Genomic DNA, 16,100 nt, shown 5'->3' on the forward strand with positions numbered 1-16,100 from the left:
GGGTGGGCGGGGCTGGTGGGCTGGTCTGAGGCGGCAGGGGGAGGGGTCTGAGGGGGGGACAGGGTGGAGACTTGGAGAAGGAATGCTGGTGTTTTCTTTTTTTTTTTTTTTTTTTTTTTTTTCTTTACCTGAAAAACTTTTTTTTTTTTATTGCTTAAAGTATTACAAAGGGTATTACATATGTATCCATTTTATCCCCCCGCCCTAGACAGTCCCCTAGCCTCCCCTATCACCCAGTGTCTTATGTCCATTGGTTATGCTTATATGCATGCATACAAGTCCTTTAGTTGATCTCTTACCCCACTACCTCCTGCCCCCCAACCCTCCCCGGCCTTCCCGCTGCAGTTTGACAATCTGTTTGAGGCAGCTCTGCCTCTGTATCTATTATTGTTCAAAAGTTTATAATGGTCTCTATTGTCCATGAATGAGTGAGATCATGTGGTATTTTTCCTTTATTGACTGGCTTATTTCACTTAGCATAATGCTCTCCAGTTCCATCCATGAAGTTGCAAATGGTAAGAGTTCCTTCCTTTTTACAGCAGCATAGTATTCCATCGTGTAGATGTACCACAGTTTTCTAATCCATTCATCTACTGATGGGCACTTAGGCTGTTTCCAGATCTTAGCTATGGTGAATTGTGCTGCTATGAACATAGGGGTGCATATATCCTTTCTGATTGGTGTTTCTGGTTTCTTGGGATATATTCCTAGAAGTGGGATCACAGGGTCAAATGGGAGTTCCATTTTCAGTTTTTTAAGGAAACTCCATACTGTCTTCCATAGTGGCTGCACCAGTCTGCATTCCCACCAGCAGTGCACAAGTGTTCCTTTTTCTCCACATCCTCTCCAGCACTTGTCGTTTGTTGATTTGTTGATGATAGCCAGTCTGACAGGTGTGAGATGGTACCTCATTGCTGTTTTGATTTGCATCTCTCGGATGATTAGTGACTTTGAGCATGTTTTCATATGTCTCTTGGCTTTCTGAATGTCCTCTTTTGAAAGGTGTCTATTTAGGTCCTTTGCCCATTTTTTGATTGGATTGTTTATCTTCCTTTTGTTAAGTTGTATGAGTTCCCTATAAATTTTGGAGATTAGGCCCTTATCAGATATGTCATTGGCAAATATGTTTTCCCACACAGTGGGTTTTCTCGTTGTTTTGTTGATGGTTTCTTTTGCTGTGCAGAAGCTTTTTATTTTGATGTAGTCCCATTTGTTCATTTTTTCTTTAGTTTCAAGTGCCCTAGGAGCTGTATCAGTGAAGAAATTGCTTCGGCATATGTCTGAAATTTTCTTGCCTTTGGATTCTTCTAGAATTTTTATGGTATCCTGTCGTACATTTAAGTCCTTTATCCATTTTGAGTTTATTTTTGTATATGGTGTAAGTTGGTGGTCTAGTTTCATTTTCTTGCATATATCTGTCCAATTTTCCCAACACCATTTATTGAAGAGACTATCTTTGCTCCATTGTATGTTCTTGCCTCCTTTGTCAAATATTAATTGAGCATATTGGTTCGGGCCGATTTCTGGGCTCTCTATTCTATTCCATTGATCTATATGCCTATTCTTGTGCCAGTACCAGGCAGTTTTGAGAACAGTGGCTTTGTAATACAACTTGATATCTGGTATTGAGATCCCACCTACTTTGTTCTTTTTCAGGATTGCTGCAGCTATTCGGGGTCTTCTTTTATTCCAGATGAATTTTTGGAAAGTTCGTTCTAGATCTCTGAAGTATGCTGTTGGTATTTTAATGGGAAGTGCGTTGAATTTATAGATTGCTTTGGGTAGTATGGACATTTTAATGATGTTGATTCTACCAATCCATGAACACGGTATGTTCTTCCATCTGTTTATGTCTTCCTCTATGTCTTTTTTCAACGTCCTGTAGTTTTCTGAGTAGAGGTCTTTTACCTCTTTAGTTAAGTTTATTCCTAGGTAGCTTAATTTTTTTGGTGCAATGGTAAACGGGATTGTTTTTATAATCTCTCTTTCTGAAAGTTCACTATTGGTGTATAGAAATGCCTCAGATTTCTTGGGGTTAATTTTGTATCCTGCTACATTGCCAAATTCATGTATTAAGTCTAGTAGCTTTTGGATGGAATCTCTAGGGTTTTGTATGTATAATATCATGTCATCTGCAAATAAGGACAGTTTTACTTCCTCTTTTCCAATTTGGATGCCTTTTATTTCTTCTTCTTGCCGAATTGCAATGGCTAACACTTCCAGTACTATGTTGAACAGGAGTGGTGAGAGGGGGCATCCCTGTCTTGTTCCTGTTCTTAGGGGAAATGGTGTTAGTTTTTGTCCGTTGAGTATGATGTTGGCTGTGGGCCTGTCATATATGGCTTTTATTATGTTGAGGTATGATCCTTCTACTCCCACCTTGCTGAGAGTTTTTATCAAAAATGGGTGTTGAATTTTGTCAAATGCTTTTTCTGCATCAATTGATATGACCATGTGGTTTTTTTCTTTCAATTTGTTTATGTGATGTATCACGTTTATTGATTTGCGGATATTGTACCATCCTTGCATCCCTGGGATAAATCCTACTTGGTCATGGTGTATGATCTTTCTGATGTACTGCTGGATCCGATTTGCTAAGATTTTGTTGAGGATTTTGGCATCTATGTTCATGAGGGATATTGGCCTGTAATTCTCTTTCATTGTGTTGTCTTTACCTGGTTTTGGTATTAGGGTGATGCTGGCTTCATAGAATGAGCTTGGAAGTGTTCCTTCCTCTTGAATTTTTTTGTTTTGTGTGTTTTTGTTAACTCTCACCTGAGGATATTTTTTTCCATTGAATTTTTTTTAGAGTGGAAGAGGAGAGAAGGAGGGGGAAGGAAGAGAGAGAGAGAGAGAGACTTCGATCTGAGAGAGCCACATGACTGGTTGCCACAGGGAGCGAACCCGCAATCCAGATACATGCCCTTGACTGGGAATCCAACCCCCAACCTGCGACCCTTCAGGTCCCCCGACGCTCTGACCACTGGGCAACCCCAGCCAGGGCTGTTGGGTGCTTTGGGATGCCCAGCACCCCCACCCTTTTGTCTTCTTCTGGCTTTGACTGTAGCGCCCCCACCCCAGAGGAAGTCCCTCTAGCTGACCCCTCTGCTCCAGTTTCCTCTCAGCTGGTGTCTGCTAGGGCAGCCGTCAGCCCGGGCCTCCTTTCCTCTTCTCCACACCCCACACCCTTCACCCTCCCTCTCCTGATTGAGACTGGGTAACACTGCAGTGTGTGGTGTGGGCTGCCCTTCCAGCCAGAGAACTGCGCCGCCGGCTGCTCCCTCCTGAGGCAGCTCCCCATTCACCCCTGTCTTTGAGGGATTCCACTTCCTCAAAGACAATTCCTCAAATTTGGGAAGTCTGCCTCCACAACTTACATTAGACCCAAATCTTTATATATATATACTAGAGGCCTGGTGCATGAAATTTGTGCAGGGGTCGGGAGTGTGGGGGGGTCCCCTCAGCCCGGCCTGCACCCTCTCCAATCCAGGATCCCTCTCACAATCCTGGACCGCTGGCTCCTAATCACTCACCTGCCTGCCTACCTGATCACCCCTAACTGCCTCTCCTGCTGGCCTAATTTCCCCCACTGATGGCCAGGTTGCCCCCAACTACCTCCTCCCTGCCGGCCGGGTTGCCCCCAACTACCCCCCCCCACTGGCCTAGTCGCCCCTCACTGCCCCCCCCTGCCAGCCTGGTCACCCCCAACTGCCCCCCCTGCTGGCCTAGTTGCCCCCAACTGCCCCCCCACCAGCCTAGTCGCTCCACACAGCCTGCTGTTCAGTCGTTTAGTCATCTCTCACTAACGCCCCTGCCAGCATGGTTGTAGGCAGCCATCTTGTGAAGGCATGATGGCCAATTTGCATATTACCTCTTTATTATATAGAATATATATTATATATATATTGATTTCAGAGAAGGGAGAAGGAGAGAGAGATAGAAACATCATTGATGTTTCTATCTTTCTCTTTCCCTCTCCCTTCCTCTCTGGAATCTATATACGTAAAAGCCTAAGCGACCATTCGACAGTTCAACCGTCCAACCGGTAGCTATGACGTGCACTGACCACCAGGGGGGCAGATGCCCAACGCAGGAGCGGCTGAGCTGCGATGATTTGGCAGCTACGGTTCTCGGGTGACCCGATTCAGAGGTGCGTCACCCAAGAGCCGTGCTCTCGCACTCCGAGACTCCTCGGGGGATGCCAGAGAGCTAGTTTCAGCCCCATCCCCACAGGCCAGGCTGAGGGGCCCCACCTGCCAGAGGGACCCTGCTCACTCTGCAGATGAACTTCAAGTCATGGCGCCACCCCAGGTGCAGCCGACCAGCCAGGGAGGGACCATGGGAGGTTGGCTCCAGGGCATGTCTGGCCCATCTTGCCCAGTCCTGCATCCCGCCTCCACCTTCTGATGAATTTCCTTTCAATGTGCACGAGTCCATGCACCGGGGCACTAGTCCTATATAATAAAAGAGAAACATGGTAATTGGCGTACGACCGCTACCCTTCCCATTGGCTAATCAGGGAGATATGCAAATTAACTGTCAGCCAAGATGGCGGCCGGCAGCCAGGCAGCTTGAAACTAACATGAGGCTTGCTTGCTTCAGTGACGGAGGATTCCAACGTTCCCCGCCTGCCTTGCCGGCCTCTGAGCCTGCAGTTTAAGAAACATTGTAACATATAGAAGCTAAAAAAAAACCCAGAAACCAGCTTTCAGTGAGCTGGGATCTCAGAGCTGGAGTTATACATTCTTTCGAACCAAAACAAACCAGATACCTACTTTCAGCAGCGGAGGCCTAAGAGCTGGAGCCTCAGAGCTAAAGCTGGCCCAGAATTAAAAAAGAAAAAAGAAAAAAAGGAGTGGTTGGGAGCTTCCGTCACCCGCCAGCCTGAAAACAGCCCTCAGCCCCTCACCCAGACTGGCCAGGCACCCCAGTGGGGACCCCCACCCTGAAGGGTGTGTGACCAGCTGCAAACAGCCATCATCCCCTCACCCAGGCTGGCCAAGCACCCCAGTGGGGACCCCCACCCTGAATGGTGTGTGACCAGCTGCAAACAGCCATCATCCCCTCACCCAGGCTGGCCAGGAACCCCAGTGGGGACCCCCACCCTGATCCAGAACACCCTTCAGGGCAAACCAGCCAGCCCCACCCATGCACCAGGCCTCTACCCTATATAGTAAAAGGGTAATATGCCTCCCAGCACCGGGATCAGCAGAGCCGCGAGGCCTCCCGGCACCAGGATCAGCGTGACAGGGGGCAGCGCCCAAACCCCCTGATCGCCCTGTGACTCTGTGTGTGACAGGGGGTGGGGCCCCAACCCCCTGATCGGCCCTGCTCTGTGTGTGACAGGGTGCGGCGCCCCAACCCCCCAATCGGCCCTACCCTGAGCGTGACTGGGGGTGGCATCACAACCTCCCGATCCGCTCTGCTCTGTGCATGACAGGGGGCGGCGCCCCCACTCCCCAATTGGCCCTGCTCTGAGCCCGACCAGGGGCTGCACCTAGGGATTGGGCCTGCCCTCTGCCACCCGGGAGCAGGCCTAAGCCAGCAGGTCGTTATCTCCCGAGGGGTCCCAGACTGTGAGAGGGCACAGGCCGGGCTGATGGACCCTCCTCCCCCCCGAGTGCACAAATTTTTGTGCACCGGGCCTCTAGTTAATAATAATTAAAAAAGAAACATCAATGATGAGAGAGAATCACACCCCCCACTGGGGGTTGAGTCTGTAACCTGGGCCCGGTCCTGACTGGGAATCGAACTGTGACCTCCTGGTTCATAGGTGGATGTTCAACCACTGAGCCATGCTGGGTGGGCAACCCAAATCTTTTTAAAATGAGGGAATTGCCCTAGGGAGGCCCACTCAGCTGGACAGTGAAGGATCGTCCCTTCCCTTCCCCCTTCCGGGACCAGCTCAATAGTCACATCCAGCTGAGCTGCCTTCCTCAGGCCCCTACTCCCACTCCGCCTCCGCCCTCTCCGAGGAGACTTCATGCTTCAGGTGTTTCAGCCCAGTGCCTCTTTGGTTCCTCGGACGCCCTTCTCCATTGGGCAGGTCACAATGCCCATGGTTATGCCCAGTGCAGATCCCTGTTCCTTGTCTTTCCCCATCCTGAACCCTGCCCTTGCCCAGCCCAACCTGCCTTCCCCACCCCTTCCTGGCTCCCATGGGAGAAATAGCCCTGGCTTGGGTTCCCTTGTTGGCTCCCATGGTCCACACATGCCCCCTGCCGCCTCCCCCAGGCTTGGATGGTGTTAAGGCTTTTACTGAAACTCCCCGGCCCCAACCAGTGGACAAACTAGAGAAGATCCTGGAAAAACTGCTGGCTCGGTTCCCACAATGCAATAGGGCCCAGGTGACCATCATTCTTCAGCAAATCCAGATGGCACGTACCCCCACGGCAGGCCTGACCCTGGAGGAACTGATCCAGCTGGTAGCTGCACGACTGGCAGAACATGCGTGAGTGGCAGCAAGTGCTCAGCCACTGGGTGGGGTCCGGGCCTTGTTACCTGCCCCACTGGCCCAACTCAGTACCCCAAGGTTCTTGCCTTCTGCACAAGTTTCACACCCTGGAAGGTCTTCACAGGCTCCAGCCACCTGTAAGCTGGGTGTCATGTGCCAGAAGCTGGTCCCGCCCAGCGAGCTGCGTCTGATGGCATGTACCCACATGTTGCATAAGGAGTGTATCAAATTCTGGGCTCAGACCAACACCAGCGACACTTGTCCCTTTTGTCCAGCTCTTAAATGGTGGACCTGATTGGGAAGGAAGAAGAGAAGTGTGGGTTCAAGATTTCTAAAACCATATATTAACACAGTGATGCATATTCATGCCAGGTACATTTTTACTATATAGGAAACGTGTGTATAGAAAGTCTGTATTCAAATGTTCGTAATGAAAGTATGTATGTTATGCAAAAACGGTCTGTCCCCCTCAGCTTGCAATTCCTTTAGGGGGATGCGGACTGTAGCTAAGATGCTATTTAGTTTGGCCTTGAAATTAGGATATTCTTGCCTAAGGCTATCTTCAAATACAATATAAAAACCATTAGGAAGCTAAAAAAAGAGGAAAAAAATGAGGGAATAGGGACCTTGGGAAAGGGGAAGTCCCAGCTTTGGGTGTTGCAATGACACCCCAGCCCCTGTAGGGAGCTTCCCATCTGTAGCCACAGAGCAGCTCACGTGAGACTTCGACTTCAGGATTCGGGATTCGCTTCCAGGCGGTGGACAGACGGGCCGCGGCTGCCCAGGGCGCCGCACGGAGGGGGCTGGGAAGAGCAAGCCCCCCGCCAGGAGCATCCAGGGGGCTCAGAGGCCTGCTGACCACCTGATCTGGGCAGCCCTCTTCCTCCCCACCTCCACTCCCCCCCACCCCCCCCCCCAGCTCTGGAACAGGCATGCAGCCTCGGCCCACCCGGACCTGGTCATTTCTCAGGATGCGCAGCCCGTGGGGCCCTGTCGGAGCTGGGGGGCGGAGGCGGTGGAGGGAAATTCACGGGGGGCTCCGGGCACCTTGACACGCTAGGTTATGAGGCAGCGGCCAGGGTCACAGCAAACATGACTCAGGAGACAACTTGAAGTGTCAAAGGCGGGATAATTTTAGCATCAAGAAAGATGATAACTGCAGCTGGTTGAAACACATCAAATATTAAGCATTTCATCAGTTCACTCTAGTTTCTAAAAAAAAAAAACCTCATTGGTCATTTTTGGAGAATGCTAGGAGCCCACTCAACTTGCTGAGAACCGGTAAATAGAGTGTCAGTATTTATGCTACCATTTGTGCAGACATATCCAGGACAACCGCGTGGCTGAGGAGCAGTTCTTTGTCACTAACTGGCTGATAAGTGAAGAAAAGTTGGAGGAACATTATGTTGGAATAACTAATGGGTAACGGGCCTTCTGATGATCATCAGAAGCTGCTGGAAACACGTGACTGTGATGGGGAACGCCGTGGTGCGGGGCGGAGCCACTGATCCGCCCCAGCACCGTCACTAGCCCGCATCCCGTCTCCAGGGCAACACACAGGCAGTAACGCCTGGTGTGAACTGGCCAGACGCCGGAACCGACACCCCTCAGAACAGCGAACACCCCTGCGGCGATCTGCCGAGCGAGCCCGGGTTTGGGAAACCCCTGGACAAAGAGCCCGTTGTCTTCATCCCATAAGGCGCCGGGGCGGCGGGCGAGAAGGGGAACCCGCTGGACTGAAAGATGCGCGGGACTCGCTGACAGCTGGGTGTGGACAAATCAATTGTCTAATTTTTTAAAATTATGAAACAGAAATTTGAACATTGTGCATTTATAGCAAAGAATCGTGCATTTTAAAGATGTTATAACTGTACTTTTAAAAAGGAGTCTTCCCTCCATAATTCCAAATGCTTAAAAGGAAATGCAAAATCAGTTCTTCTCTGGAGCGCGTGAGATCTTGCTCCCTGACAGATGTCAGTTTGGCTCAAATAAACTCACAAATTTTCTCAAAAAACAAAAGCGTTTTTTAGATATTGATGTGTTTGCCAATGAAATATGGCGCCTGGGCTTTGCTTGAAAATAACAGTGGGAACGTGGGAGGAGGGGCGGTAACTGATGAAACAAAATTGGTCACGGGCTGATTTCTGTCAGAGGGGATCTTGGGTGCCAAGAGTCCGTACGTTTTCCGCACTTTATGGACGTTTGCCAATTTCCATAATAAACAGCTGACACTTTAAAAAATTAGAAAGGCGTCCGGTGAGTCTGCTTCCCACAGTGCGCGGCGGGAGTGGCGCGGACTGAGAACCCGGGCTCCCCTGGGGCGGGCGTGGGTGCAGCTCTCTCTCAGACAAGCCGCCCCCCCCCCCACCCCGCGCTCCCCGCCGCCTGCACTTGGCCGTTTAGGTCTTGCCGACGAGGGATGGAGTTACACTCGGAAGAGGACTGACTGCCCGTGGATCCCAAACAGGAAAGGGCGAGATGCTTGTGAACACAGAGTCCACGGGAGGGCGCAGGAGAGCAAGCGCCAGGGCTTCGGGGGAGCCCCAAACTCGCGGGGTCCCGGCCGGGCGCCCTGCAGCCCGCGCGGCTCCCTCCGGGCGCTCACGCCGGGTCCCGGGGCGAGCAGGCGGGGTCGCCGGAGGCCTGCGAGTCGCCCCTGAGCGCCCCCCGGCGGGAGCCGGGCGGGAGGGCGCGGGCGGCGGGCGGGGCTGCGCCCACACCCGAGCGTGGATTCCAGGAGCGCAGTCAGCCCGGCCCGGTCTCCCTGTCCGGTTTCGCCGGTCGCCCGCGAGGCGGGCGGGTTTCATCAGCCCGCACCTGCCGGCCGGTGACCGACAACCCAGGACCGGAGCGCGGACCCGGCTCCGCGGGCGTCCGGGATCCTCGCCGGCGGAACCCTGATTCCGGCACCCAAAACCCTAGTCACTGACCTCGCACATTTATACCGGTTTCCCTTAATCGCATGCCGATTTAGGTACCTTACTCTTCCGAGGCTGAATTATGTTGATTTCATACTTTCTTTCCCTCCTAGGCCTTGGCCCTGAGCACAGACCAAGAATGGGGTAGTTGATTAATAAATATTTATTGAATTGGAACCTTCCCTGACTCCTCTTTCCTCTCTCTGTTCAGGTAGACCGGCTCGCCTCCCCTGCAGGCCCTTCCAGGCGGTCCGCGCCCCCTGCAGGGCGTGTGGCATCCCCTGCCCTCCCCCCCCCCCCCGCCCCACCCCATCACGGGCCCACGTGGACTGTAACTCCTTGAGGGCAGAGCAGCTTCTTACTGTGTTGGCTCCGTGCCCACCTCCTTGAAGGGATAGTCTGTGGCAGGCTCCCGGGCTGCTTCCCACCTGTCCCTTAACTCTGAGCTGTGCCACTCCTGCTCCCGCCGGGGGGAGCACTGTTTCCCTTTTCAGACGCTGATGTACCTGAAGGGGGTACTGGACATTCATGCTGGAAACTCAAGTCGCTGAGGCCAAGGGCCTAGTCCCTGGTTTTCTGCTCCTCCACAGGGTTATGCACACCTTAACCCACCTTTACTACATCGTTTCGTAGACATTCCATTTACCCCTCACACCTCTTCAATTAGGTGTCATTACATCCCACGTGCCAGAGTGGACACTGATGCTCAAACTCAGGTCTTTTCAACCAAAGCACATACAAAGCCATCTTGAAAATATAATTCCCTACAATACACTATAGTGTGGTTATAACAAACTAGGGGCCCAGTGCACGAATGTGTGCACCTTGAAAGGAACTGTGGTTTGGGAGGCTGTGGTGGGCACAGGGGTGGGTCTTGGCCCATCTTCCATGCCCCTGCCTGACCCCTCCCTCCGCACCCTCCCCACCCCCACCCCCAGTTTGCCAGCAGCCCTGCTCCCACCACCACTGCTTCCACGTGCTGATGGTGCTGGCCTTGCTTGCACCCGCTGACGACATGGAGCGATTGGGGCCAGTGCCATCAGTGGGTGCGAGTGGCAGCTGCTGCCCCGATCACCCCTCCGGAGGAGGGGGAGGTGGAGAAGCCCTCAGGGGCAATCAGGGCTGGCAGCCGCTGCTCACACCCACTGATAGCACTGAGCGGGTGCCAGCAGCGGGTATAAGCGGGGCCAGCGCAGAAGCAGGTGCCAGCGCCCAGCAGGACTGTGGTGCACAGGAGCAAAGAATTTTCAGTAACCACCAGAGGCTCACCTCGATGACAGTGATCCGTGCCCCGCCTTGGTTTGGCACCCCTGTTCACCTGCTCCACCACCCCACTGTGGTCAACGCTCACCATGTTTTGTGCGTGCCCCCTTGGTGGTCAGCACATGTCATAGCAACCGGTTGTTCGGTTGTTCCGCCATTTGGTCTATTTGCATATTAGGGTTTTATATATATAGGTAACCTGTCCACGGTATTGCCTTCTACCTTGACCCCTTACGTGTGCTCATTTCTTAGGACTGCTATGAAAAATTGCCACAAACTCGTTCTTCCACGGTTTTGGAAGCTAGATGTCTGCGACCAAGTGTGGAAGGGGCTGTGCCCCCGACAGCTCTGGGGACGAGCCCGCCCTGGCCTCTTCTGGCTTCTGGTGTCGCAGGCAATGCTTGGTGTCCTTGGCTTGTACACACATCAAGCCAGGCTCTGCCTCCACCTGCACGTGTCCTTCTGCCCCGTCTCTGCATCCAAGTTTTCCTCTTCTTACAAAGACACCAGTCACACTGGGGTAGGAATCCAGTTCACCCTGACCCTGTAAGACCCATTTTAACTTGATTACATCGGAAAAGACTTTATTTCCAAGTAATGTTATGTTTATAAGTATCAAGAGTTAAGACTTCAACATATCTTTCAAGCAGACACAATTCAACCTATAACTCCACCAATCACCCACTGGGAAGCATGGGTATAAAGAATAGAAAGATAATGACATTGGAAAAGAGAGCCAAGATAATATTATATATATGTATATGGCATAATATGCTAATTAGGCCACATGAAGCCAGGGCTGTGAGGGAAGCCTGGGTCCCGGGTGCCAGAAAGCCAGTGCCAGTAGCCAGGGGAAGGAAGGTATATATATATATATTAGTGTCCTGGTGCATGGATTCATGCACATTGAAAGGAAATTCATTAGAAGAAATATTTTAATATTGCTATTCACCCTTTCTCTATAATAGTGTCAACCAAATTCATGATTGACAATGACAGATTGAAACACGTGTGCAATTGGTGCCAGCAAAAGCTTTGTATATATTGTGCATGTGCAAGCTTTATATATATATATGTGTGTGTGTATGTGTGTGTGTGTGTGTGTGTGTGTATTAAACTCACTCCATTAGACCTGCTTTCTGATGTAAAACTTTTCCAGCCCAGTGAAGCACTCCAACTTCTCTTTCAGATAGCACAGCAGTAAATATCAACACAAAACAGATTATTATTGTAGATCATGCAGGGAGAACAAAGGGTAAAATATTTAACTGCAGCAGTGTTTGACTATATTCTGCACAGTGCGAAAAACTGAAGTCACTTTCAAGGTCCACCATTTCTTACTTCTTCTCAGTCGGGTCAAGTTTCTAAACTTTCTAAATCTGTTTTCTGGCTAATGAAAATAGGATTCCGACGAGTCTCCTATCTACCTACTCCAGGACTTCTGTGAGGATCAAATGAGATGAGGCACAGGAAAACACTTCACACACATTTGGTTAAAGTGTAAAATGTTTGCACCTGGCTATAAAGGAAGTCATGTTCCTGGGCTGAAGAAACTGCAAGGAGGCTAGTTGCTACGGAGAGGAAGCCAGGCATTGTTATGTGATGTCATTACCTGGTGCCCACAGCGACCGTTTCTGGGTGGGCTGGGCTGTGGGCGCATTTCGTGCCATCTCACCCCTTCTGAGGGCGGTCTCCTGCCCCCGTGGCTGCTTCGCTTCCCACGCCCAGCTCAGATCGGGACCCAGGTAAAGACAGACTGGCGGACAGCAGCTGCCCTCTCCCTGCAACAGGACCTGTTTCCCGTTTCTACCTTGGACCACAGGGAAAGGGGCAGCTGAAGGAAAGGGCTGTGTCAGGATGCTGCCTTCTTCCCTTTCTTCTCCCTCTTTTTTCTAAACACTTCCATGCCTTGTAGTTCTTTTGCTTTCTCTTCTTTTTCTCTCTACTACCCTCCATCTTCCATATCAGCTGACCCAGAGGGCACAGCTTACTCCTCCTCGGACACCGACACCACCATCAACCACGGCCCTGATGGACCCTTTGATGCAGCCCTTCAACTCGCTGATGCTTCGGGAAGCCCGTCGCCAGTGATGTCGCCCGCTAGCCAGACCAACAAAGACAATCAAACCAACAACTTGAGGACAGCTGAAATCCCTTGACTGAAGAGGCCGGCAACCTTCTACAGGAACGGGGCTCCTTGTGCGCTCCATCCACTGTGTTTATAGCTACGCTCACTGTCATTGCTTGCCAGTCTTCTTCCGAGTTTTAAACAGCCCAATCTGAGAGGTGGCCACTGATTTGCATGCGCTATCATTTAAAAAATAAAAAAGGGGGAATTTGCGGGAAGCCAGTCCATCCTTGCTGCTTGACACAGTCGCTGCAGGAAAGAAACATCTGCACAGTATATGTTTCAAGGGACCTGGCATATATAGCATACTGTTCTTAATAAGTTTGCTCACCTTCTTGGCACTATGTGTTTTTTTTTGTGTTTTTTTTTTAAATTAAATCTTTATTGTTCAGATTATTACATTTGTTCCTTTTTTTTTCCCCCCATAACTCATCCTCCTCCCAGTTCCCGCCCCACCCTCCGCCCTCACTCCCCACCCACTGTCCTCATCCATAGGTGCACAATTTTTGTCCAGTCTCTTCCCACATCTCCCACACCCCTTTCCCCCCCCAAGAATAGTCAGTCCATTCCCTTTCTATGTCCCTGATTCTATTATAATCAACAGTTCATTCTGTTCATCAGATTATTTATTCACTTGATTCTTAGATTCACTTGTTGATAGATGCATATTTGTTGTTCATAATTTGTATCTTTACCTTTTTCTTCCTCTTCCTCTTCTTAAAGGATACCTTTCAGCATTTCATATAATCCTGGTTTGGTGGTGATGAACTCCTTTAGCTTTTCCTTATCTGTAAAGCTCTTTATCTGACCTTCAATTCTGAATGACAGCTTTGCTGGATAAAGTAATCTTGGTTGTAGGTTCTTGGTATTCATCACTTTGAATATTTCTTGCCACTCCCTTCTGGCCTGCAAAGTTTCTGTTGAGAAATCAGCTGACAGTCGTATGGGTATTCCCTTGTAGGTAACTGAGTTTCTTTCTCTTGCTGTTTTTAAGATTCTCTCTTTATCTTTTGCTCTTGGCATTTTAATTATGATGTGTCTTGGTGTGGTCCTCTTTGGATTCCTTTTGTTTGGGGTTCTCCGCGCTTCTTGGACCTGTAAGTCCATTTCTTTCACCAGGTGGGGGAAGTTTTCTGTCATTATTTCTTCAAATAGGTTTTCAATATCTTGCTCTCTCTCATCTTCTGGCACCCCTATAATTCTGATGTTGGTACGCTTGAAGCTGTCCCAGAGGCTCCTTACACTATCCTCGCATTTTTGGATTCTTTTTTCATTTTGCTTTTCCGGTTGGATGTTTTTTGCTTCCTCGCATTTCAAATCATTGACTTGATTCTTGCGCTCCTCTGGTCTGCTGTCGGGCGTCTGTATAATATTCGTTATTTCAGTCTGTGTGTGCTTAATTTCTCGTTGGTTCCCCAATATAAGATCGAGGGTCTTATTAGTTTTCGTGTAGATCTCATTAAGTTTATCGGCAGCTTCTAAACAGTTCTTGAGAGACCTTAAAAGTGTGGTTCTGAACTCTATTTCTTCCATTGACAATTTTGTCCTGTTTCTTTGTCTCCGCATTTTGTTATGCTTCCTTGGTGCACCCCCTAGTGGTCTTTGTTCGCAGTCTTATAGATAAATCTTGGTTGTTGTAGCTAATTCCAGGGAGGGTTTGACCTCCAGGCCAAGTGGCTATGAGAATCAGCTGTGTCAGCAGTGAGAGAACTTCTGTCCTCTAGGGAGGTGCTAATCTAGCCTTTGCCTGAGGCTATCCGGCAAATGCCTCTGTGCAGGGTTTGGGCAGGGCGGGTCGCACAGGATCAACAGGGTGGGCCGGAGAGAGCAGTTATGGCGGCTCTCAGTCCTGTCCCAAGGGGCTCTGCCTCTCTGAGTCCCAGCACCCGCTGCAAAGCTCAGAGAGAAAGCTGCACTCGCTCTGACCGAAGCCAGACAGTCCCGCTTCTCCCGTTTGAGTCTGGGTCCCTAAAGACTCGCCCGGATCTGGTGCTCAGAGTCTGCGACTCCCTCCCGATTGAAAACAACAACCGCGCCCTCCGCCGCCAGCCCGCTCTGCGCACTCCGCACCTCAGAATTTGACTTCAGCACTGCACCTCCTCTGAGTGTCCGTATGCGTTTCTCTTTCCTCCTAGTTGTAGGACTTCCACTCAGCCAGCGTTCCTGTGGTTCTGGGTGATGTCCCTTCCGTTTTTTGGTTTCACTTTTGAAGTAGTTGTTCAAAGCAGCAAACTCCGGCGTTAACCTATGCCGCCATCTTGGTTCTCCTCGGCACTATGTGTTTTAACCAAGGTCACCTCTCCGAGAAAGGTTGTTTCCCCAGGTAGGGATTTTCCTCTGAAGTTAGGGAGGGGATAAAACCCCTTAACTAAGTGCCAGGCGGGTAGTTAATCACTTTAACTACAAAAAATCACGCTTAAGCTACATAATCTTTACTCTCTGGAATGGAGATAAGAAACGCCCTAACCTTTGCAATAGAAATTGACAGGATTAAAATCAACTGGTATAAATACAGATGTAACAAGACAATAAACACCAGAACTTGGCTGGAGTTCCTGGCTAGAGATCCTGGCTAGGCTGCTGATCAACTGAATGCTGTCTCTGTGTCATTCCTTCTTTGCCGAGTCCGTCCACACCTTTGGGGACCCCTGGACCTGCTGGGGTTGGACCCCAAGGCTGCGATTTGGTGGGGTGTCACTCTGGGGTGGTGGCAGGGCCTGTGTTGCACTTGGGGGAAGCCGAGTGTTGGCTTGTCAGCACCAGGTCCGTGGTGCCATTTATTTTTAAATGGGCAGTGCGCGTCATGGCAGCTCCTGCGTGGAGCATCTGCCCCCTGATGGTCAGTGAGCATCATAGCTACTGGTTAGAAGGACGGACACTTAGCCTTTTATATATACAGATAGTCTTGATACACCTTCGTGTATCAGGGCAATGCTTATAAATATATGTGTGTGTGTGTGTGTGTGTGTGTGTGTGTATAATTTGTTGATTTCAAAGAGAGGGAGAGATAGAAACATCAATGACAAGAGAGAATCATTAATCGGCTGCCTCCTGCATGCACCCTACTGGGCATGTCCCCTGATGGGGAATTGAACCCTAACCGCCTGGTTTATAGGTCAATGCTCAACCACTGAGCCACACCAGCTGGGCTTTTTTTTTTTTTAATTATTGATTGATTTTAGAGAGATGAAGGGAGAGGGAGAGAGAGGAACATTAATTTGCTGTTCCACCTATGTGCCCTGACCAGGTATTAAACCTACAACCTTGGCATACCAGAACAATGCTCTAACCCAGGGGTCTTCAAACTATGGCCCATGGGCCACATGCAAATACAAAT

Source organism: Myotis daubentonii, chromosome 6 (assembly GCF_963259705.1).
Source record: "Myotis daubentonii chromosome 6, mMyoDau2.1, whole genome shotgun sequence".
In the NCBI taxonomy this organism is placed as follows: Eukaryota; Metazoa; Chordata; class Mammalia; order Chiroptera; family Vespertilionidae; genus Myotis; species Myotis daubentonii.